Below are 22,500 nucleotides of genomic sequence, written 5' to 3'. Positions count from 1 at the left end.
CCTCTCCTCTCCTCCCTCTCCTCCTCTCCTCTCCTCCCTCTCCTCTCCTCTCCTCCTCTCCTCTCCTCTCCTCTCCTCTCCTCTTCCCTCCTCTCCTCTCTCCCCTCATCTCTCCTCTCTCTCCTCCTCTCCTTCTCTCCTCTCCTCTCCTCTCCTCTCCTCTCCTCTCCTCTCCTTTCCGTTCCCCCCGTCTCTGTGAAAGACAATACCCTCTTTGGCAGATAGAGAGGTGTGAGGTAACACTCAGCCGTCAATCCAATCCAATAATGGATCAACTATGCTATAGGATCCATACAAGGGGAGTTTGGCTGTGGTGTCATATTCTACATATTGAAAACACAAGGACACTGGAGCTACCACTTTTGGGATGTGACTTTTTAATGACTGTTGAGTTATTAGCTATAGGATAGATATAGGTAATGGATTACTATTGCATCATGTTCTGAGATAATTAACCCCTTAAATTCCTTAGTTTTTCATGTTTATAATTAATTCATAGTAGTCACTGTCATTCCCTAGCTATCTAACTCACTGTCAACATACAGTTTACTGTCCCTATTTCACCAATGCATGTAAGTTGGTTGGAGAGCAGAGACAGATGCCTGTAGCTCAGTTGGTAGAGCATGGCGCTTGCAACGCCAGGGTTGTGGGTTCGCTTCCCACGGGGGGCCAGTATGAAACACTCACTAACTGTAAGTCGCACTGTATAAGAGCGTCTGCTAAATGACTAAAATGTAAAAGAAAGAAAAATTAATCCTAATCTCTGATTTTGATAGTGCTGTGATGAGAATGGTAACTATGGAGATGGAACAGTTTAAAGCCTGACATCACACTTCAACACAACACATTTGTTTTTTAAATACATACCATGGTATGTGAGGTGATAGTCTCTTTGGACACAAATACCACATTGTTCCGTTGTTTATAGATGTAAGGGGAGACATCTGGTCGTTCTCAATTTATGATGTAACAAGAGTCATCCGGTAGTGGCCATTTTATGATGTAAGAAGAGTCATCCGGTAGTTGTCATTCTATGATAGTATTTTGAAGTATAGTATGTGTTGAGAGGTTACTGTAGTTTGTTGTTGTCCCCGCCACACCTCTGAATCATAAATGAATGATTGGCTTGGAACAGCAGGCCTCTCTTCTATTCCCACTCTCATCACAGATAAAGAGAGAGAGAGAGAGAGAGAGAGAGAGAGAAAGGGAGAGAGAGAGAGAGCGAGAGAGAGAGAAAGGGAGAGAGAGAGAGAGAGAAAGAGAGAGAGAGAGAGAGAGAGAGAGAGAGAGAGAGAGAGAGAGAGAGAGAGAGAGAGAGAGAGAGAGAGAGAGAGAGAGAGAGAGAGAGAGAGAGAGAGAGAGAGAGAGAGAGAGAGAGAGAGAGAGAGAGGGAGAGAGAGGGAGAGAAAGGGAGAGAGAGAGAGAGAGAGAGAGAGAGAGAGAGAAAGGGAGAGAGAGAGAGAGAGAGAGAGAAAGAGAGAGAGAGAGAGAGAGAGAGAGAAAGGGAGAGAAAGGGAGAGAGAGAGAGAGAGAGAGAGAGAGAGAGAGAGAGAGAGAGAAAGCTGACCAACCAATGAATCCCAATGTGTGTGTGTGTGTGTGTGTGTGTGTGTGTGTGTGTGTGTGTGTGTGTGTGTGTGTGTGTGCGAATGTTAGTGCTGTGGGGGGTGGCAAGGTTCTGTTTGCTGATACCACCGGAGAAACAGACAGCAATTATTAGGGAAACAGAGAGAGTGTGGTGTGTTGTGTTGGTTGGAGAGCAGAGACAGATGCTTGAGCTGAGAGAATATAAACAAATACATAAAATAAAAATTGTCACATGCTTGGTAAACAACATGTGTAGACTAACAGAGAAATGCTTACTTACGGGTCCTTCCCAACAACGCAGAGAGAAAGAAAATAGAGAAATAATAGAAAGTAAATAATAGTACGAGGAATAAATACACAATGAGTAACGATAACTTGGCTGTATACACGGAGTACCAGTACCGAGTCAGTATGCAGGGGTACGAGGTAATGGAGCTAGATACTGTATGCACAGTACAGATAGGTAGGGGGTAAAGTGACTAGGCAACAGGATTGATAATAAACAGTAGCAGCAGCGTATGTGATGAGTCAAAACAATTAGTGCAAAAAGGGTCAATGCAGATAGGTAGGTATTTGGTTAACTGTTTAGCAGTCGTATGGCTTGGGGGTAGAGGCTGTTCAGGGTCCTGTTGGTCCTAGACTTGGCGCTCCAGTACCGCCGTACGGTAGCAGAGAGAACAGTCTATGACTTGGGTGGCTGGAGTCTTATGAACATTTTTAGGCAAGAGACTTCCTCTGTAGTCCCTCCACCTCTCTGTACCCTCCACCACTCTACTCCACTCCCTCCCTCTACCTCTCCCTCCATCCCTACACCCCTCTCCACTCCCTTCCTCCACCTCTCTTTTCTTCAACAGTAAATATGATTTATAAGGTCAGGTGGGAAATATGAAGTATTTGAAATGAAAACATGAGAGTTGTGTTTGTTCAGATTTCCCCTATCAGGCAGGCCAGGCCCTATAGCCATTCTGACTTAGTCAGTGTTACGATTCTCTAGTGTCTGTGAGTTAAAGTCTTCAGAATGGAAGTGTCTTGGAGAGAGGGAGAGAGAGGTTGAGAGGTTGAGAGGAGGGAGAGAGAGAGAGAGAGGTTGAGAGGAGGGAGAGAGAGAAGGAGAGAGGTTGAGAGGAGGGAGAGAGAGAGAGAGGAGGGAGAGAGGTAGAGAGAGGTTGAGAGGAGGGAGAGAGAAAGAGAGGAGGGAGAGAGAGGGAGAGAGGTTGAGAGGAGGGAGAGAGAGAGAGAGAGAGAGAGAGAGAGAGAGAGAGAGAGAGAGAGAGAGAGAGAGAGAGAGAGAGAGAGAGAGAGAGAGAGAGAGAGAGAGAGAGAGAGAGAGAGAGAGAGAGAGAGAGAGAGAGAGAGAGAGAGAGAGAGAGAGAGAGAGAGAGAGAAAGAAAGAAAAGAGAGAGAGAGAGAGAGAGAGAGAGAGAGAGAGAGAGAGAGAGAGAGAGAGAGAGAGAGAGAGAGAGAGAGAGAGAGAGAGAGAGAGAGAGAGAGAGAGAGAGAGAGAGAGAGAGAGAGAGAAAGAAAGAAAAGAGAGAGAGAAAGAGAGAGAGAAAGAGAGAGAGAGAGAGAGAGAGAGAGAGAGGAGAGAGAGAGAGAGAGAGAGAGAGAGAGAGAGAGAGAGAGAGAGAGAGAGAGAGAGAGAGAGAGAGAGAGAGAGAGAGAGAGAGAGAGAGAGAGAGAGAGAGAGAGAGAGAGAGAGAAAGAAAGAAAAGAGAGAGAGAAAGAGAGAGAGAGAGAGAGAGAGAGAGAGAAAGAGAGAGAGAGAGAGAGAGAAAGAAAGAAAAGAGAGAGAGAAAGAGAGAGAGAAAGAGAGAGAGAGAGAGAGAGAGAGAGAGAGGTAGAGAGAGAGAGAGAGAGAGAGGTAGAGAGAGAGAGAGAGAGAGAGAGAGAGAGAGAGAGAGAGAGAGAGAGAGAGAGAGAGAGAGAGAGAGAGAGAGAGAGAGAGAGAGAGAGAAAGAAAGAAAAGAGAGAGAGAGAGAGAGAGAGAGAGAGAGAGAGAGAGAGAGAAAGAGAGAGAGAGAGAGAGAGAGAGAGAGAGAGAGAGAGAGAGAGAGAGAGAGAGAAAGAAAGAAAAGAGAGAGAGAAAGAAAGAAAAGAGAGAGAGAAAGAGAGAGAGGTAGAGAGAGAGAGAGAGAGGTAGAGAGAAAGAGAGAGAGAGAGAGAGAGAGAAAGAGAGAGAGAGAGAGGTATAGAGAAGTTGAGGGTATTAGTCAGGATAATAGCACAGTAGCTTCTAGTGAAACGTGGGATTTAGTAGAACTAACTAATATCCACCCAGACAAGTTTTATTTCACCTTTATTTATACAGATAAGTCAATTAAGATCAAATTATTATTTACAATGACCTGTCAGACACATCAATAAAAAACACATGACACTATACATACAGTGGGGAAAAAAAGTATTTAGTCAGCCACCAATTGTGCAAGTTCTCCCACTTAAAAAGATGAGAGAGGCCTGTAATTTTCATCATAGGTACACGTCAACTATGACAGACAAATTGAGAAAAAAAATTCCAGAAAATCCCATTGTAGGATTTTTAATGAATTTATTTGCAAATTATGGTGGAAAATAAGTATTTGGTCACCTATAAACAAGCAAGATTTCTGGCTCTCACAGACCTGTAACTTCTTCTTTAAGAGGCTCCTCTGTCCTCCACTGTTACCTGTATTAATGGCACCTGTTTGAACTTGTTATCAGTATAAAAGACACCTGTCCACAACCTCAAACAGTCACACTCCAAACTTCACAATGGCCAAGACCAAATAGCTGTCAAAGGACACCAAAAACAAAATTGTAGACCTGCACCAGGCTGGGAAGACTGAATCTGCAATAGGTAAGCAGCTTGGTTTGAAGAAATCAACTGTGGGAGCAATTATTAGGAAATGGAAGACATACAAGACCACTGATAATCTCCCTCGATCTGGGGCTCCACGCAAGATCTCACCCCGTGGGGTCAAAATGATCACAAGAACGGTGAGCAAAAATCCTAGAACCACACGGGGGGGACCTAGTGAATGACCTGCAGAGAGCTGGGACCAAAGTAACAAAGCCAACCATCAGTAACACACTACGCCACCAGGGACTCAAATCCTGCAGTGCGAGACGTGTCCCCCCTGCTTAAGCCAGTACATGTCCAGGCCCGTCTGAAGTGCATTTGGATAATCCAGAAGAGGATTGGGAGAATGTCATATGGTCAGATGAAACGAAAATATAACTTTTTGGTAAAAATTCAACTCGTCATGTTTGGAGGACAAAGAATGCTGAGTTGCATCCAAAGAACACCATACCTACTGTGAAGCATGGGGTTGGAAACATCATGCTTTGGGGCTGTTTTTCTGCAAAGGGACCAGGACGACTGATCCGTGTAAAGGAAAGAATGAATGGGGCCATGTATCGTGAGATTTTGAGTGAAAACCTCCTTCCATCAGCAAGGGCATTGAAGATGAAACGATTTCAGCATGACAATGATCCCAAACACACCGCCCGTCAACGAAGGAGTGGCTTCGTAAGAAGCATTTCAAGGTCCTGGAGTGGCCTAGCCAGTCTCCAGATCTCAACCCCATAGAAAATCTTTGGAGGGAGTTGAAAGTCTGTGTTGCCCAGCGATAGCCCCAAAACATCACTGCTCTAGAGGAGATCTGCATGGAGGAATGGGCCAAAATACCAGCAACAGTGTGTGAAAACCTTGTGAAGACTTACAGAAAATGTTTGACCTGTGTCATTGCCAACAAAGGGTATATACCAAAGTATTGAGAAACTTTTGTTGTTGACCAAATACTTTTTTTCCACCATCATATGCCAATAAATTCATTAAAAATCCTACAATGTGATTTTCTGGATTTTTTTTTCTCATTTTGTCTGTCATAGTTGACGTGTAACTATGATGAAAATTACAGGCCTCTCTCATCTTTTTAAGTGGGAGAACTTGCACAATTGGTGGCTGACTAAATACTTTTTTTCCCCACTGTATCTATATACACATCAATTACAATATACATATCTATATACACATCAATTACAGTATACATATATATATACACATCAATTACACTATACATATCTATACACATCAATTACACTATACATATCTATACACATCAATTACAGTATACATATTTATATACACATCAATTACACTATACATATCTATACACATCAATTACAGTATACATATATATATACACATCAATTACACTATACATATCTATACACATCAATTACACTATACATATCTATACACATCAATTACAGTATACATATTTATATACACATCAATTACACTATACATATCTATACACATCAATTACAGTATACATATCTATATACACATCAATTACACTATACATATATATATACACATCAATTACAGTATACATATTTATATACACATCAATTACACTATACATATCTATACACATCAATTACAGTATACATATCTATATACACATCAATTACACTATACATATCTATACACATCAATTACACTATACATATCTATATACACATCAATTACAATATACATATCTATATACACATCAATTACACTATACATATCTATACACATCAATTACACTATACATATCTATACACATCAATTACACTATACATATCTATACACATCAATTACACTATACATATCTATACACATCAATTACACTATACATATCTATATACACATCAATTACAATATACATATCTATACACATCAATTACACTATACATATCTATATACACATCAATTACACTATACATATTTATATACACATCAATTACAGTATACATATCTATATACACATCAATTACACTATACATATCTATATACACATCAATTACACTATACATATTTATATACACATCAATTACAATATATGAAAAGCAAACTAAAAAACACGAATCATATGAAACAAACACATTGTTCAGTAAAAGCCCTCTAACATCAGCCTGAATTGCCCTAAAGGCACCAACTCCACCAACTTTAAGGAGTTTTGGAGCTCATTCCACACGAGAGGCGCAATCTGGGTGGAGATTGAAGGGATCTCCAGGGTTAGCCATCCCAGAGTCCAGGGTTAGCCATCCCAGAGTCCAGGGTTAGCCATCCCAGAGTCCAGGGTTAGCCATCCCAGAGTCCAGGGTTAGCCATCCCAGAGTCCAGGGTTAGCCATCCCAGAGTCCAGGTCTGGTAACTTGCCAAGAGTGGCTATTTGAAGAATCTCAAATATAAAATATAATTTCATTTGTTTAACACTTTTTTGGTTACTACATGATTCCATATGTGTTATTTCATAGTTTTGATGTCTTCACTATTAGTCTACAATGTAAAAAAATAGTAAAAATAAAGAAAAACCCTTGAATGAGTAGGTGTTAGCTTAGTGGGTAAGAGCGTTGTGCCAGTAACCGAAAGGTCGCTGGTTCTAATCCCCGAGCCGACTAGGTGAAAAATCTGTCGATGTGCCCTTAAGCAAGGCACTTAACCCTAATTGCGCCTGTAAGTCGCTCTGGATAAGAGCGTCTGCTAAATGACTAAAATGTAAAAATGTGTTCTAAAACTTTTGACTGGTACTGTACATGCACCACATGACCAAAAGTATGTGGACACCTGCTCGTCGAACATCTCATTCCAAAATCATGGGCATTAATATGGAGTTGGTCCCCCCCCTTTGCTGCTATAACAGCCTCCACTCTTCTGGGAAGGCTTTCTACTAGATGTTGGAACATTGCTGCGGGGACTTGCTTCCAATTCCAATTCATCCCAAAGGTGTTCGATGTGGTTGAGGTCAGGGCTCTGTGCAGGCCAGTCAAGTTCTTCCACATCGATCTCGACAAACTATTTCTGTATGGACCTGGCTGCCATTTCACCCATTTCACCCATTTCATGAAGCTCCCAACGAACAGTTCTTGTGCTTCCTGGGTCAGTTTGGAACTCAGTAGTGAGTGTTGCAACCGACTGATAACCAACCTGTGTTGAGGCAGGGTGGGAAGGGGTGGAAACCATGGTTTCCGGGGGAGGGGAGGGGGGTCTATTCACCAATACAGAGACTGTGAGCTCTATTTTCGTCTGGTGTTAAGCCAGCGCAATTGTCAAGCTCACGCTTATTTGCAATTTCGACCTGTTAAAAACGGCGCTCTTCTATTTTCAAACCCTAGCTCCAGGATTGGTAATTGACCTGTCTTATATGAGCTCACTTGCGCTGAGGTGGGAGGGGTGGCAATATCTGAGGTGTGTCCTTAAAAATTTCAGGCAGCACTGATAGGGATATTTAAGAGCAGCCAAAAGCTGGTTGGTTATGGCATGGATCTAGAAAGTGGAAACGCAGCCTGTCCAGCTGTGAGACCATACCTGTATGCACCCTATAAACCTTTATTTAGAAACATAAAATACTTATGTTTTTTCCCATTTCCTTTCATTTGATGGAATGACAGATGAGAAGATCCAGTGACACATTTTAGTTATCCTCACTCAGACCTTAATATAACACCTAAAGGAATGCCCACTCTGACCTTAACCTAAAGGAATGCCCACACTGACCTTAATACAACACCTAATGGAATGCCCACTCTGACATTAATACAACATCTCATGGAATGTCCACTCTGACCTTAATACAACACCTAAAGGAATGCCCACTCTGACCTTAACCTAAAGGAATGCCCACTCTGACATTAACCTAAAGGAATGCCCACTCTGACCTTAACCTAAAGGAATGCCCACTCTGACCTTAACCTAAAGGAATGTCCACTCTGACCTTAATACAACACCTAAAGGAATGCCCACTCTGACATTAATACAACACCTAAAGGAATGCCCACTCTGACATTAATACAACACTTAAAGGAATGCCCACTCTGACCTTAACCTAAAGGAATGCCCACTCTGACCTTAACCTAAAGGAATGCCCACTCTGACCTTAACCTAAAGGAATGCCCACTCTGACCTTAATACAACACCTAAAGGAATGCCCACTCTGACCTTAACCTAAAGGAATGTCCACTCTGACCTTAATACAACACCTAAAGGAATGCCCACTCTGACATTAATACAACACCTAAAGGAATGCCCACTCTGACCTTAATACAACACCTAAAGGAATGCCCACTCTGACATTAATACAACATCTCATGGAATGTCCGCTCTGACCTTAATACAACACCAAAAGGAATGCCCACTCTGACATTAATACAACATCTCATGGAATGTCCACTCTGACCTTAATACAACACCTAAAGGAATGTCCACTCTGACATTAATACAACACCTAAAGGAATGCCCACTCTGACCTTAACCTAAAGGAATGTCCACTCTGACCTTAATACAACATCTCATGGAATGCCCACTCTGACATTAATACAACACCTAAAGGAATGTCCACTCTGACCTTAATACAACACCTAAAGGAATGTCCACTCTGACCTTAATACAACACCTAAAGGAATGTCCACTCTGACCTTAATACAACATCTCATGGAATGTCCACTCTGACCTTAATACAACACCTAAAGGAATGTCCACTCTGACCTTAATATAACATCTCATGGAATGCCCACTCTGACCTTAATACAACACCTAAAGGAATGTCCACTCTGACATTAATACAACATCTCATGGAATGCCCACTCTGACCTTAATACAACACCTAATGGAATGCCCACTCTGACCTTAACCTAAAGGAATGTCCACTCTGACCTTAATACAACACCTAAAGGAATGCCCACTCTGACATTAATACAACACCTAAAGGAATGTCCACTCTGACCTTAATACAACACCTAAAGGAATGTCCACTCTGACCTTAATACAACACCTAAAGGAATGTCCACTCTGACCTTAATACAACATCTCATGGAATGCCCACTCTGACCTTAATACAACACCTAATGGAATGCCCACTCTGACATTAATACAACATCTCATGGAATGCCCACTCTGACCTTAATACAACACCTAATGGAATGCCCACTCTGACATTAATACAACACCTAAAGGAATGCCCACACTGACATTAATACAACATCTCATGGAATGCCCACTCTGACATTAATACAACACCTAAAGGAATGCCCACTCTGACATTAATACAACACCTAAAGGAATGCCCACACTGACATTAATACAACATCTCATGGAATGCCCACTCTGACATTAATACAACATCTCATGGAATGCCCACTTTGACATTAATACAACATCTCATGGAATGCCCACTCTGACATTAATACAACATCTCATGGAATGCCCACTCTGACATTAGTACAACACCTAAAGGAATGCCCACTCTGACATTAATACAACACCTAAAGGAATGCCCACACTGACATTAATACAACATCTCATGGAATGCCCACTCTGACATTAACCTAAAGGAATGCCCACTCTGACATTAACCTAAAGGAATGCCCACTCTGACATTAACCTAAAGGAATGCCCACTCTGACCTTAACCTAATGGAATGCCCACTCTGACCTTAATACAACATCTCATGGAATGCCCACTCTGACATTAACCTAAAGGAATGCCCACTCTGACATTAATACAACATCTCATGGAATGCCCACTCTGACATTAATACAACATCTCATGGAATGCCCACTCTGACATTAATACAACATCTCATGGAATGCCCACTCTGACATTAATACAACACCTAAAGGAATGTCCACTCTGACCTTAATACAACATCTCATGGAATGCCCACTCTGACCTTAATACAACACCTAAAGGAATGCCCACTCTGACATTAACCTAAAGGAATGCCCACTCTGACCTTAACCTAAAGGAATGCCCACTCTGACATTAATACAACATCTCATGGAATGCCCACTCTGACCTTAACCTAATGGAATGTCCACTCTGACATTAATACAACATCTCATGGAATGCCCACTCTGACCTTAACCTAATGGAATGTCCACTCTGACATTAATACAACATCTCATGGAATGCCCACTCTGACCTTAACCTAATGGAATGTCCACTCTGACATTAATACAACATCTCATGGAATGCCCACTCTGACCTTAACCTAATGGAATGCCCACTCTGACCTTAATACAACAATGTTATGAATAGCTGTTGCCCTTTTTGTTCACTTAGAATACGTTGGTAGAAAAAATTGTCCTTTGATTATTTTATGAAAAAAGTAGGATTGTCTCAATGTATTTATTGAATCCATGAACCCTGTCTTTTTTTCCCAGGCAGTAACAGACCATTTTCTTTCCCCACTGCATTCCACTCTCAAGGTCGTTGGTCATTGCAATGTCCTTTAAACAACAGAATTCAAAAGAGAGGAAAACAACGTTTTCATTTTTTCATAAATGTCTTTGATAGTCTCTAGTCCTTTCCTCAGACATTCTTCATGGAATGGCCACGGCTCTTTTGTTGTTTTCCCCAAAGTGTTACTGGAGCTCGCTGCCTTCGTCTGAGGCCGAGTTATTTCCTGTGTCATTTAGTTTGATTCCGTTGGATAGCAGACAGTCTTGTGTCCATCTTAACCAGTCTGTAGAAGAAGGATAGAATAAGACATTATGCATCAATGTGTCTTTTTATTTATGAAAAGGTTCCACTGGAAATTCTGAGCTAATTGGCAGAGGGAAATAGTTTGTCTTCAGCAGGCGAGGGGTTCTTTGTCCAGGCTGCCGAACACCTCAGAGTACAGTGTGAACTGGAAGAGAAAAGGTCATAAAGAGAGGACACACTAGTTGATTAATGCCATTAAAGTCATATCCATTTTAACTCTAATAAAGAGGAATCCTCCCCCAAGCCTGGACCTCAGCTGCTCCACTGCTAGGATCAGGAAAGCAATCAGTAAATTCAGATTGAAAGTGTAGTTAGAATCAATACAAACTAGATACACTTCCTAATGCGCTATACAGATCCCCTGGTATTAGAAGGAAACAGTTGGACTTCCTTTCTCTGTTTTCCCTGCTCAGATTGCACAGAGGAATAACATCGCACAAAACAAAAGGAAGGGTATAACTGCCAGGGCGTAATTTATGGGGGGCTTGTTCCCCCTCCATTTTGATTTGGCCACAACGGTATGAGAGACACAAATGAAGATGAAGACGAAACCTCTTAATAGAGATTATAATTCCTTCTGATGAATTTGCTCCAGATACAACACAAACACATTTCATCCCCCCCACACCCTCTTACATCAGTTGGAAGCTCTGGTGGATCTTCATAAAATAATGATATGACTGAGCAAGACCTAGTGGCTAGGACTCCTCTACAGCCAATCATTATTTACTGCCTCATTAAAACGCAGTAGCCATCTCCATCAGCTGTGGTCATGATCCCATTCTCCACGAATAAGGCCTAATGAGGAGGGAGGAGGGAGGAGGGAAGGAGGGAGGAGGGAAGGAGGGAGGAGGGAAGGAGGGAGGAGGGAGGAGGGAGGAGGGAAGGAGGGAAGGAGGGAGGAGGGAAGGAGGAGGGAGGAGGGAGGAGGGAGGAGGGAGGAGGGAAGGAGGGAAGGAGGGAGGAGGGAGGAGGGAGGAGGGAGGAGGGAAGGAGGGAAGGAGGGAGGAGGGAGGAGGGAGGAGGGAGGAGGGAGGAGGGAGGAGGGAGGAGGGAGGAGGGAGGAGGAAGGAGGGAAGGAGGGAAGGAGGGAGGAGGGAGGAGGGAAGGAGGGAGAGGAGGAGGGAGGCAGCACTTAAAACAATGGTCAACAGTGGACTTGTTTTTGGCATCAAGCAGACCCAACTAGCCCAGGGAGGAGGTCACTCGGCCCAGGGGTTGGCTGAAGCAGGGTCTCTACAGGGGGTGATCTCTCGCTCTCTCTCACTCTCTCTCTCTCACTCTCTCTCTCTAACTAATAAACATTTATAACAGATAACTAAGAGGAAATGAGGCCCCACATGGCCCTCCAGCCGGCTGATCAATGAAGAACTATTGCAGCTGGTGTGGTGGCTTAAGATTCATTTAAATTCCTGAACATTAATTCATACATCACTCACATTCCTTGAGTAAATTAAAAAAGATTGACAATCTTTCTTAAATCTAGAATCCTAATTGCTACATCAATTGTGTTATTTAATGATATATTCAGTGACCATTCGAAGAATATAACTTATAAATGCCTCATGAGCTTAGTTCAACTGTCGTACCCCATCAGAACACAACATATGCGCTTGTTTTACTAATCAAAGTAAATGTAAACAAATACTATACAGTGGGGGGAAAAAAGTATTTAGTCAGCCACCAATAGTGCAAGTTCTCCCACTTAAAAAGATGAGAGAGGCCTGTAATTTTCATCATATGTACATGTCAACTATGACAGACAAATTGAGAAAAAAAAATCCAGAAAATCACATTGTAGGATTTTTTATGGTCAGTCCTTGCATCCAAAGACCTGTCTATGAATTTGAGATTAGATAAATTTTCCCAGGCCCCATCCCTCAGCTTTTTACTGAAACAGGGGAAGGGTGACATTTTGTTATTGTTTCAGTTAAGAATTCTAGCTTTAAATTATATACCTATATAATCCCAACAAAACCCATGTCTGTGTCTTAAAGAATGTGGCCCCGGCCTGGTCTGTAAGGGGATCCTCTTTTATCAGCTGATGAATCAGTGCTGTGAAATCTAACAGGAGCTTGCTGACACTGTTTCTGTTTGGGACTGACCCACATCCAGCAGCCTCTGGCCCTGTGGCAGAGCTCAGCTTTACCGCTCTGCTAACTGCTCCTGGGCTGCGTCCCAAATGGCACCCTATTCCCTATATAGTGCACTACTTTAGACCAGAGAATGGCACCCTATTCCCTATATAGTGCACTACTTTAGACCAGAGAATGGCACCCTATTCCCTATATAGTGCACTACTTTAGACCAGAGAATGGCCCCCTATTCCCTGTATAGTGCACTACTTTAGACCAGAGAATGGCACCCTATTCCCTATATAGTGCACTACTTTAGACCAGAGAATGGCCCCCTATTCCCTGTATAGTGCACTACTTTAGACCAGAGAATGGCACCCTATTCCCTATATAGTGCACTACTTTAGACCAGAGAATGGCACCCTATTCCCTATATAGTGCACTACTTTAGACCAGAGAATGGCACCCTATTCCCTATATAGTGCACTACTTTAGACCAGAGAATGGCACCCTATTCCCTATATAGTGCACTACTTTAGACCAGAGAATGGCCCCCTATTCCCTATACAGTGCACTACTTTAGACCAGAGAATGCCCCCCTATTCCCTGTATAGTGCACTACTTTTTAACAGAGCCTTATGAGCCCTGGTCAAAAGCAGTGCACTGTATATGGAATAGGGGGGCATTTGGGACGCAGATCCTGGATTCCTTAGTTGGTCAGAGATCACTAGAGGGGATCACCGAGTTAAAACAACAGATTAGTGATGTAGCGCATGAGGCACGGATGCTAGGGTACATGTAGCTAACACTCCAATACACGTAGGCTAACGCTCCAATACATGTAGGCTAACGCTCCAATACACGTAGGCTAACGCTCCAATACACGTAGGCTAACGCTCCAATACACGTAGGCTAACGCTCCAATACACGTAGGCTAATGCTCCAATACACGTAGGCTAACGCTCCAATACATGTAGGCTAACGCTCCAATACACATATGGTAACGCTCCAATACATGTAGGCTAACGCTCCAATACACGTAGGCTAATGCTCCAATACACGTAGGCTAACGCTCCAATACATGTAGGCTAACGCTCCAATACACGTAGGCTAACGCGCCAATACATGTAGGCTAACGCTCCAATACACGTAGGCTAATGCACCAATACACGTAGGCTAACGCGCCAATACACGTAGGCTAACGCTCCAATACACGTATGCTAACGCTCCAATACACGTAGGCCAACACTCCAATACACTTATGCTAACGGTCCAATACACATAGGCTAACGTTCCAATACACATAGGCTAACGCTCCAATACATGTATGCTAATGCTCCAATACATGTAGGCTAACGCTCCAATACGTGTAGGCTAACGCTCTAATACATGTAGGCTAAGGTTAGCTTCAGGTGACACTGCTAGCCACATCGCTACTAGGCTAAGGTTAGCTTCAGGTGACACTGCTAGCCACATCGCTACTAGGCTAAGGTTAGCTTCAGGTGACACTGCTAGCCACATCGCTACTAGGCTAAGGTTAGCTTCAGGTGACACTGCTAGCCACATAGCTACTAGGCTAAGGTTAGCTTCAGGTGACACTGCTAGCCACATAGCTACTAGGCTAAGGTTAGCTTCAGGTACCACTGCTAGCCACATAGCTACTAGGCTAAGGTTAGCTTCAGGTGACACTGCTAGCCACATCGCTACTAGGCTAAGGTTAGCTTCAGGTGACACTGCTAGCCACATCACTACTAGGCTAAGGTTAGCTTCAGCTTCATGTTTATTTCCTAATCGCACTGGACTCCAGGTGTATCGGCCAATCAATCAATCAATCACCCCAATCTTAATTCCAACCCTCAGATGTCCACAGAAACATTTTTAGTAGGTTGGTATTTGTAACAGTTACAGCTATCATATGCTACAGCATATGTTATTAGAAGGTCTATTCTAGGAAGTGCTCACATCAACCTTTGTTTATCAACCCTTGTTGGATAATGCGTTACTTGTTTGAGCCATTAGTATTTTGGCCCAATCACTCACAGTCTTGACTCTGGGGGGAAATGAATTTCTACAACCAGAGACAACCAAACAAGATGTAGAGCAGGTTGGAACAAGCACAAAGCTTGCCCTCCGTGCCGGGTCTGAAGAAACCCTATCTACGCTGCCAGATGGTTTGAGTTGCACACGTAGGCTAACGCTCCAATACACGGCCCCTCTCACATCTATACAACTACTGCTGCCCCTTTGACATCTATACAACTACTGCTGCCCCTTTGACATCTATACAACTACTGCTGCCCCTCTCACATCTATACAACTACTGCTGCCCCTCTCACATCTATACAACTACTGCTGCCCCTTTGACATCTATACAACTACTGCTGCCCCTCTGACATCTATACAACTACTGCTGCCCCTCTGACATCTATACAACTACTGCTGCCCCTTTGACATCTATACAACTACTGCTGCCCCTTTGACATCAATACAACTACTGCTGCCCCTCTCACATCTATACAACTACTGCTGCCCCTTTGACATCTATACAACTACTGCTGCCCCTCTCACATCTATACAACTACTGCTGCCCCTTTGACATCTATACAACTACTGCTGCCCCTCTCACATCTATACAACTACTGCTGCCCCTCTCACATCTATACAACTACTGCTGCCCCTTTGACATCTATACAACTACTGCTGCCCCTCTCACATCTATACAACTACTGCTGCCCTCTCACATCTATACAACTACTGCTGCCCCTCTCACATCTATACAACTACTGCTGCTCCTCTCACATCTATACAACTACTGCTGCACATCTGACATCTATACAACTACTGCTGCCCCTTTGACATCTATACAACTACTGCTGCCCCTCTCACATCTATACAACTACTGTTGCCCCTCTCACATCTATACAACTACTGCTGCCCCTCTCACATCTATACAACTACTGCTGCCCCTCTGACATCTATACAACTACTGCTGCCCCTCTGACATCTATACAACTACTGCTGCCCCTCTCACATCTATACAACTACTGCTGCCCCTCTGACATCTATACAACTACTGCTGCCCCTTTGACATCTATACAACTACTGCTGCCCCTTTGACATCTATACAACTACTGCTGCCCCTCTCACATCTATACAACTACTGCTGCCCCCTCACATCTATACAACTACTGCTGCCCTCTCACATCTATACAACTACTGCTGCCCCTCTCACATCTATACAACTACTGCTGCCCCTCTGACATCTATACAACTACTGCTGCCCCTTTGACATCTATACAACTACTGCTGCCCCTCTCACATCTATACAACTACTGCTGCCCCTCTCACATCTATACAACTACTGCTGACCCTCTCACATCTATACAACTACTGCTGCCCCTCTCAAGTCTATACAACTACTGCTGCCCCTCTCACATCTATACAACTACTGCTGCCCCTCTCACATCTATACAACTACTGCTGCCCCTCTCACATCTATACAACTACTGCTGCCCCTTTGACATCTATACAACTACTGCTGCCCCTCTCACATCTATACAACTACTGCTGCCCCTCTCACATCTATAAAACTACTACTGCCCCTCTCACATCTATACAACTACTGCTGCCCCTCTCACATCTATACAACTACTGCTGCCCCTTTGACATCTATACAACTACTGCTGCCCCTCTCACATCTATACAACTACTGCTGACCCTCTCACATCTATACAACTACTGCTGCCCCTCTCAAGTCTATACAACTACTGCTGCCCCTCTCACATCTATACAACTACTGCTGCCCCTCTCACATCTATACAACTACTGCTGCCCCTCTCACATCTATACAACTACTGCTGCCCCTTTGACATCTATACAACTACTGCTGCCCCTCTCACATCTATACAACTACTGCTGCCCCTTTGACATCTATACAACTACTGCTGCCCCTCTCACATCTATACAACTACTGTTGCCCCTCTGACATCTATACAACTACTGCTGCCCCTTTGACATCTATACAACTACTGCTGCCCCTCTGACATCTATACAACTACTGCTGCCCCTCTCACATCTATAGAACTACTGCTGCCCCTCTCACATCTATACAACTACTGCTGCCCTTCTCACATCTATACAACTACTGCTGCCCCTCTGACATCTATACAACTACTGCTGCCCCTCTCACATCTATACAACTACTGCTGCCCCTCTCACATCTATACAACTACTGTTGCCCCTCTGACATCTATACAACTACTGCTGCCCCTTTGTCATCTATACAACTACTGCTGCCCCTCTCACATCTATACAACTACTGCTGCCCCTCTGACATCTATACAACTACTGCTGCCCCTTTGACATCTATACAACTACTGCTGCCCCTTTGATATCTATACAACTACTGCTGCCCCTCTCACATCTATAGAACTACTGCTGCCCCTTTGTCATCTATACAACTACTGCTGCCCCTTTGACATCTATACAACTACTGCTGCCCCTCTGACATCTATACAACTACTGCTGCCCCTCTGACATCTATACAACTACTGCTGCCCCTTTGACATCTATACAACTACTGCTGCCCCTTTGACATCTATACAACTACTGCTGCCCCTTTGACATCTATACAACTACTGCTGCCCCTTTGACATCTATACAACTACTGCTGCCCTTTGACATCTATACAACTACTGCTGCCCCTTTGACATCTATACAACTACTGCTGCCCCTTTGACATCTATACAACTACTGCTGCCCCTCTCACATCTATACAACTACTGCTGCCCCTCTGACATCTATACAACTACTGCTGCCCCTTTGACATCTATACAACTACTGCTGCCCCTTTGACATCTATACAACTACTGCTGCCCCTTTGACATCTATACAACTACTGCTGCCCCTTTGACATCTATACAACTACTGCTGCCCCTCTCACATCTATACAACTACTGCTGCCCCTCTGACATCTATACAACTACTGCTGCCCCTTTGACATCTATACAACTACTGCTGCCCCTTTGACATCTATACAACTACTGTTGCCCCTCTCACATCTATACAACTGCTGCTGCCCTCTGACATCTATACAACTACTGCTGCCCCTTTGTCATCTATACAACTACTGCTGCCCCTCTCACATCTATACAACTACTGCTGCCCCTCTGACATCTATACAACTACTGCTGCCCCTTTGACATCTATACAACTACTGCTGCCCCTTTGACATCTATACAACTACTGCTGCCCCTCTCACATCTATAGAACTACTGCTGCCCCTTTGTCATCTATACAACTACTGCTGCCCCTTTGACATCTATACAACTACTGCTGCCCATTTCACATCTATACAACTACTGCTACCCTCTGACATCTATACAACTACTGCTGCCCCTTTGACATCTATACAACTACTGCTGCCCCTTTGACATCTATACAACTACTGCTGCCCCTTTGACATCTATACAACTACTGCTGCCCCTTTGACATCTATACAACTACTGCTGCCCCTTTGACATCTATACAACTACTGCTGCCCCTTTGACATCTATACAACTACTGCTGCCCCTCTCACATCTATACAACTACTGCTGCCCCTCTGACATCTATACAACTACTGCTGCCCCTTTGACATCTATACAACTACTGCTGCCCCTCTCACATCTATAGAACTACTGCTGCCCCTCTGACATCTATACAACTACTGCTGCCCCTTTGACATCTATACAACTACTGCTGCCCCTTTGACATCTATACAACTACTGCTGCCCCTCTGACATCTATACAACTACTGCTGCCCCTCTCACATCTATAGAACTACTGCTGCCCCTCTCACATCTATACAACTACTGCTGCCCCTCTCACATCTATACAACTACTGCTGCCCCTCTGACATCTATACAACTACTGCTGCCCCTCTGACATCTATACAACTACTGCTGCCCCTCTCACATCAATACAACTACTGCTGCCCCTTTGACATCTATACAACTACTGCTGCCCCTCTGACATCTATACAACTACTGCTGCCCCTCTGACATCTATACAACTACTGCTGCCCTTCTCACATCTATACAACTACTGCTGCCCCTTTGACATCTATACAACTACTGCTGCCCCTCTCACATCTATACAACTACTGCTGCCCCTCTCACATCTATACAACTACTGCTGCCCCTCTGACATCTATACAACTACTGCTGCCCCTTTGACATCTATACAACTACTGCTGCCCCTCTCACATCTATACAACTACTGCTGCCCCTTTGTCATCTATACAACTACTGCTGCCCCTCTCACATCTATACAACTACTGCTGCCCTCTCACATCTATACAACTACTGCTGCCCCTCTGACATCTATACAACTACTGCTGCCCCTTTGACATCTATACAACTACTGCTGCCCCTCTCACATCTATACAACTACTGCTGCCCCTCTCACATCTATACAACTACTGCTGCCCCTCTCACATCTATACAACTACTGCTGCCCCTCTCACATCTATACAACTACTGCTGCCCCCTGACATCTATACAACTACTGCTGCCCCTTTGACATCTATACAACTACTGCTGCCCTCTGACATCTATACAACTACTGCTGCCCCTTTGTCATCTATACAACTACTGCTGCCCCTTTGTCATCTATACAACTACTGCTGCCCCTCTGACATCTATACAACTACTGCTGCCCCTTTGTCATCTATACAACTACTGCTGCCCCTTTGTCATGTATACAACTACTGCTGCCCTCTGACATCTATACAACTACTGCTGCCCCTTTGTCATGTATACAACTACTGCTGCCCTCTGACATCTATACAACTACTGCTGCCCCTTTGACATGTATACAACTACTGCTGCCCCTTTGACATCTATACAACTACTGCTGCCCCTTTGACATCTATACAACTACTGCTGCCCCTTTGACATCTATACAACTACTGTTGCCCCTCTCACATCTATACAACTACTGCTGCCCCTCTCACATCTATACAACTACTGCTGCCCCTCTGACATCTATACAACTACTGCTGCCCCCTGACATCTATACAACTACTGCTGCCCCTTTGACATCTATACAACTACTGCTGCCCCTCTCACATCTATACAACTACTGCTGCCCCTTTGACATCTATACAACTACTGCTGCCCCTTTGACATCTATACAACTACTGCTGCCCCTCTCACATCTATACAACTACTGCTGCCCCTTTGACATCTATACAACTACTGCTGCCCCTTTGACATCTATACAACTACTGTTGCCCCTCTCACATCTATACAACTACTGCTGCCCCTTTGACATCTATACAACTACTGCTGCCCCTTTGACATCTATACAACTACTGCTGCCCCTCTGACATCTATACAACTACTGCTGCCCCCTGACATCTATACAACTACTGCTGCCCCTTTGACATCTATACAACTACTGCTGCCCCTCTCACATCTATACAACTACTGCTGCCCCTCTCACATCTATACAACTACTGCTGCCCCTCTCACATCTATACAACTACTGCTGCCCCTCTCACATCTATACAACTTCTGCTGCCCCTTTGACATCTATACAACTACTGCTGCCCCTTTGACATCTATACAACTACTGCTGCCCCTTTGACATCTATACAACTACTGCTGCCCCTCTGACATCTATACAACTACTGCTGCCCCCTGACATCTATACAACTACTGCTGCCCCTTTGACATCCATACAACTACTGCTGCCCCTCTCACATCTATACAACTACTGCTGCCCCTCTCACATCTATACAACTACTGCTGCCCCTCTCACATCTATACAACTACTGCTGCCCCTCTCACATCTATACAACTACTGCTGCCCCTCTCACATCTATACAACTACTGCTGCCCCTTTGACATCTATACAACTACTGCTGCCCCTTTGACATCTATACAACTACTGCTGCCCCTCTCACATCTATACAACTACTGCTGCCCCTCTCACATCTATACAACTACTGCTGCCCCTTTGACATCTATACAACTACTGCTGCCCCTTTGACATCTATACAACTACTGCTGCCCCTCTCACATCTATACAACTACTGCTGCCCCTCTCACATCTATACAACTACTGCTGCCCCTCTGACATCTATACAACTACTGCTGCCCCGTTTCATCCTAGTATTTGTTCACTATTCCTTAGCAGGTTCTGAGACAAATGAAGTTATGGTCCATCTACATGTTCATCTTTAGTCAAATGAAGTTTTTGTTAGTAATATCTATACGGTCATATATTAGTCCAATGAAGTTATTGTTTTTAACATCTATACTGTCATCCATTAGTCAAATGAAGTTATGGTTATTAACATCTATGCCAGCAGAGGAAGCTATAGTTGGAGAAGTGATGTGGCTAACCAACCAGTGGACTGAAATATAATACGCACGCTCCTTATCTAACTATAGCTAACTAACTCCCAACAGGAAGTTAGAAAAAGTTTTTTTTTTTCATTTATTATGTAAATATTTAAGAAGATAATTGTCTTATTTAAGCGGTCAACATGCATAAACGTAAACTGAATGGAATGCATTTAACCATAAAAATTCATTAAAAGAAAACCTTAACAACAGGAACCAGCCAGAGTGGTGTCCTACGAAGCAAGCTAGATTTACTAAGGGTTTTCTAAACTAACCAGCTTCAGTTAGCCTAACATTCCAGCTCAGGTTTCATCCGTACTACGACGGTGGGTATTGCTCGTCCGCTTGCCACTAACTCTAGCAGGCTTGTAACTGCGCGTGCATGTCGCACATGACTAGTCGAACACTGAACTCTCCATTGAGACAAACAGTCTCCACCCAGGGCTATATACAGTATCTAACAGTATCCACCTATATACAGTATCTAACTGTATCCACCCAGGGTTATATACAGTATGTAAATGAGAACCACCTCCATTTTTACTCACTGTCCTATAAAGCAAACAATGCTTTGAAGAGCACTGCAGCAGCAAATCAAGTCTGAAACATCCAGACAGGCAAACAGATAAACAGACAACAGGAGGAAGAAGAACCACCCAGATATGGATAGATAGACACATAGATGGGGGCGGCAGGTAGCCTAGCGATAAGAGTGGCGAGCCAGTAACCGGAGGGTTGCCAGTTTGAATCCCGGGTACAATGGGAAAAGCCTGTCGGGAAGTGAGCTGGCAACGGGAGACAGAAGCCACTTAACCCCCAACAGCTCCCCAGGCTCCCAGTGTGGCAACCCCTCGCACCTCTCCAAAAAACCTGTGTGTGTGTCTTTCGGAGGGGTTGGGTTAAAAGCGGAAAGTCTAATTTCGGTTGGACTTTT

At 43.8% G+C, this 22,500-nt stretch overlaps 1 protein-coding gene across 2 annotated transcripts in view; it reads left to right on the top strand.

The window, feature by feature from the left end:
• Positions 1-22,500, top strand: part of LOC121530750 (AT-rich interactive domain-containing protein 3A-like) — a 263,616-nt gene that overhangs the window by 39,285 nt on the left and 201,831 nt on the right. The window lies entirely within an intron of this gene.

This window comes from Coregonus clupeaformis, unplaced genomic scaffold (assembly GCF_020615455.1).
Source record: "Coregonus clupeaformis isolate EN_2021a unplaced genomic scaffold, ASM2061545v1 scaf0002, whole genome shotgun sequence".
Taxonomy (NCBI): domain Eukaryota; kingdom Metazoa; phylum Chordata; class Actinopteri; order Salmoniformes; family Salmonidae; genus Coregonus; species Coregonus clupeaformis.
The sequence above is the reverse complement of the archived record's forward strand: the minus strand, read 5'-3'. Positions and strand labels throughout refer to the sequence as shown.